This window comes from Bos mutus, chromosome 5, assembly GCF_027580195.1.
Source record: "Bos mutus isolate GX-2022 chromosome 5, NWIPB_WYAK_1.1, whole genome shotgun sequence".
NCBI lineage: Eukaryota > Metazoa > Chordata > Mammalia > Artiodactyla > Bovidae > Bos > Bos mutus.
In genome coordinates, this window is record NC_091621.1 from 53,291,993 (window position 1) to 53,296,090 (window position 4,098).

General features: G+C 40.5%; 1 non-coding gene across 1 annotated transcript; it reads right to left on the reverse strand.

Annotated features, from left to right (window-relative positions):
* Positions 1-1,211: 1,211 nt before the first annotated feature.
* TRNAK-UUU (transfer RNA lysine (anticodon UUU)) lies at positions 1,212-1,284 on the reverse strand. The gene has a single exon. It is a non-coding gene; the product is annotated as a tRNA-Lys (tRNA).
* Between the last annotated feature and the right edge of the window lie 2,814 nt (positions 1,285-4,098).

Genomic DNA, 4,098 nt, shown 5'->3' on the forward strand with positions numbered 1-4,098 from the left:
GTTATTTTTTGTTGTGTTTAGTACATTGTGCACAACTGTTTTTAGAAATAATCTGAGGTCTAGGACAATCTTACCTTTTTTTAAAGAGAATTAATATTTCTGCAAAGCTTCTGACTGTGTTTGTGATATGCTAATTTTCACATGTAGAGATGTTGTAAAGGTGTCCTGCAATCTTTAAAAAGCCTGTCTATTCTGAGTTCATCCTTAAGATGTGATGTTCAGGTCTCAACAGAGATCAAAGAGTGAGCGCTCCTTCTTGGTAGACCCTGGCCCCAAACTGTGTCCCCCTAACTCTGGCAGATTGTCAAAAGTACTCTGGCTCAGTTTCTCAGCTTCCCAGCCACTTTAACTGGAATTGGCACAAGTCTCCAAGGGGAAAAGTGGCCCCAAATAGAAAAGTTTTCTTTCTGGGTTTCTGCCTTTTCCTGGATCTTTGTCCTTTTTTTCAATGCTCCTTTGGCTCTTCAATGCTTTCAAATAGAAGTATTTATACCGTAGAACTTGCCCTCATTATGTAGTCTGCTATTACTGGAATCAGGATGTCTCTGTGTTCTTGACTTTTGATTGTAAATTTTTTGTGCTCAGCTCTCTATACTGTTTGAAGGAGTGAATCCTTTGAAATTTATGCATATTTTTTTTTTTTTTTTTTTAGCACTGTGAAGTAAGTTGCTTGGATATCTAAAACCCTGGCTACCTAAAGTGGACAAAATGTTGAGGGCTTGCTGTAGAGGTGACTGGACATGTTCACATGTACCAAAAATATAGCTGGAAAAACTAGTTATAAGACAAGTGTTGAAAACAGGCTATTAAAAAGAAAAGTGTCTGTCATATTTGATTTTTCTGTATCATGAAAATATTTTGTTCCTTTTCATTCCAAAATAGGTATATCAATGTTGGTTTTTCTGCTTAGAAAAAGACCATACTATCAAGATATTTCTATTCCTCAGCAACTCTGAAATAACAAATCATAGCTAATTAAAGAAAGAAAAAGAGCAAATTGATTTAGAGACAAATTTGGGTTTCACTCTTTGTGACCCCATGGACTGTAGCCCGCCAGGCTCCTCTGTCCATGGGGATTCTCCAGCAACAATACTGGAGTCAGTTGCCATGCCCTCCTCCAGGGGATCTTCCAAACTCAGGTATTGAACCCAGGTCTCCTGCACTGCAGGCAGATTTTTTACCATCTGAGCCACCAGAGAAGCAAACAGAGAGGTCCGAACAGGGACTTGAACCCTGGACCCTCAGATTAAAAGTCTGATGCTCTACTGACTGAGCTATCTGGGCATTAGAGATACCAAAGGAACATTTCATGCAAAGATGGGCAAAATAAAGGACAGAAATGGTATGGACTTAACAGAAGCAAAACATATTTAAGAAGAGGTGGCAAGCATACACAGAACTATACAAAAAAGATCTTAATGACCCAGATTACCACGGTGGTGTGCTCACTAACTTAGAGCCAAACATCTTGGATTGTGAAGTCAAGTGGGCCTTAGAAAGCATTACTATGAACAAAGCTAGTGGAGGTAATAGAATTCCAGTTGAGCTATTTCAAATCCTAAAAGAGGATGCTATGAAAGTGCTGCACTCAATATGCCAGCAAATTTGGAAAACTCAGCAGTGGCCACAGGACTGGAAAAGGTCAGTTTTCATTCCAATCCCAAAGAAAGGCAATGCCAAAGAATGCTCAAACTACTGCACAATTGCACTCATCTCACATGCTAGTAAAGTAATGCTCAAAATTCTCCAAGCCAGGCTTTAGCAATACATGAACCATGAACTTCCAGATGTTCAAGCTGGTTTTAGAAAAGGCAGAGGAACCAGAGATCAAATTGGCAACATCCATTGGATCATAGAAAAAGCAAGAGAATTCCAGAAAAACATCTTCTACCTTGACTACAACTAAAGCCTTTGACTATGTGGATCGCCACAAACTGTGGGAAATTCTTAAAGAGATGGGAATACCAGACCACCTTATGGTTTTTCCAATGGTCATGTATGGATGTGAGAGTTGGACTGTGAAGAAGACTGAGCACTGAAGAATTGATGCTTTTGAACTGTGGTGTTGGAGAAGACTCTTGAGAGTCCCTTGGACTGCAAGGAGATCCAACCAGTCCATCCTAAAGGAGATCAGCCCTGGGATTTCTTTGGAAGGAATGATGCTAAAGCTGAAACTCCTGTACTTTGGCCACCTCATGTGAAGAGTTGACTCATTGGAAAAGGCTCTGATGCTGGGAGGGATTGGGGGCAGGAGGAGAAGGGGACGACAGAGGATGAGATGGCTGGATGGTATCACCGACTTGATGGACGTGAGTTTGAGTGAACTCCGGGAGTTGGTGATGGACAGGGAGGCCTGGCGTGCTGCAATTCATGGGGTTGCAAAGAGTTGGACACAACTGAGTGACTGAACTGAACTGATTACCTGCCTCTGGAGAAATCTGTATACAGGTCAAGAAGCAACAGTTAGAACCAGACATGGAACAACAGAGTGCTTCCAAATTGGAAAAGGAGTACGTCAAGGCTGTATATTGTCACCATGCTTATTTAACTTATATGCAGAGTACATCATGCGAATGTACTGGATGAAGCACAAGCTGGAATCAAGATTGCAGGGAGAAATATCAATAACCTCAGATATGCAGATAACACCATCCTAATGGCAGAAAGTGAAGTGGAACTCAAGAGTCTCTCGAAAGTGAAAGAGGAGAGTGAAAAAGCTGGCTTAAAACTCAACATTAAGAAAACTAAGATCATGGCATCTGATCCCATCACTTCATGGCAAATAGATGGGGAAACAATGGAAACAGGGACAGACTTTATTTTCTTGGGCTCCAAAATCACTGATATGGTGACTGCAGCCATGAAATTAAAAGATGCTTGCTCCTTGGAAGGAAAGCTATGACCAACCTAGACAGCATATTAAAAAGCAGAGACATCACTTTGCCAACGAAGGTCCACACAGTCAAAGACATGGTTTTTCCAGCAGTTATGTATGGATGTGAGAGTTGGACCAAGATGGCTGAGTGCCAAAGAATTGATACTTTCAAACTGTGGTGCTGGAGAAGACTCTTGAAAGTCCCTTGGACAGCAAGGAGATCAAACCAGTCAATCCTAAAGGAAACCAGCCCTGAATATTCATTGGAAGGACTGATGCTGAGGCTGAAACTCCAATACTTTGTCCACCTGATGTGAAGAGCTGACTCATTGGAAAAGACCCTGATGCTGGGAAAGATTGAGGGCAGGAGGAGAAGGGGACGACAAAGGATGAGGTGGTTGGATGGCATCACTGACTCAATGGACATGAGTCTGAGCAAACTCTGGGAATTGGTGATGGACAGGGAAGCCTGGAGTACTGCAGTCCATGGGGTCACAGAGAGTTGGACACGACTGAGCAACTGAACTGAACTTGGGCTTCACAGTTCCTTTGGATTCTTTAAAATAACAGTGAGTGGAGAAAAAATATTTATAACATTTCTTCAAAAGTTACTTTTTAAGGTTTTTATCAGGAATAAATATGGACAAGATTTATGCCAGATAGAAAGGTATCTGGTTAAGTGAGAGATACATTAAATTCAGATATAAATACTGAAAGTGAAAATAATTGACTGATTTCTTCATTTGAACTAGTAATATATTTTTGTTTCCAGTTATGAAAAATGGATATAGATGAGGTTCTATCAAATACCATTCAAGATGTATCTGCCAGAGTGATTTTTTTTTAAATAACGCAATTCAAATCAACCTTAAAATGGTTATCAATTGCACCTAGAAACAAAAACTCAAACATCATATGACTTACAAGAAATTATCTAAATTCTGTGATTTGACCTCCACACTCTCTCTCCCCTCCTTCACTGGACTCTTTTATTGCCTGACTCTTATTGTATTCCTTGAATACACCAAGATGGTTTCTACTATACATTTTTGCTGGTGTTGGTCCCTTTACCTAGAAGCTTAGCTTTTGTCTTAGCCTGCCTTGTTTTTGTTGTCCAGGTTACAGTGTAAATTCCTCAATGAGAATGTATCTCACAAATGGTCTAGATTAACCTCCCCTCATCTCTGCTGCCTCTGGTTCAATCCCATTCAATCAGCTTGTTT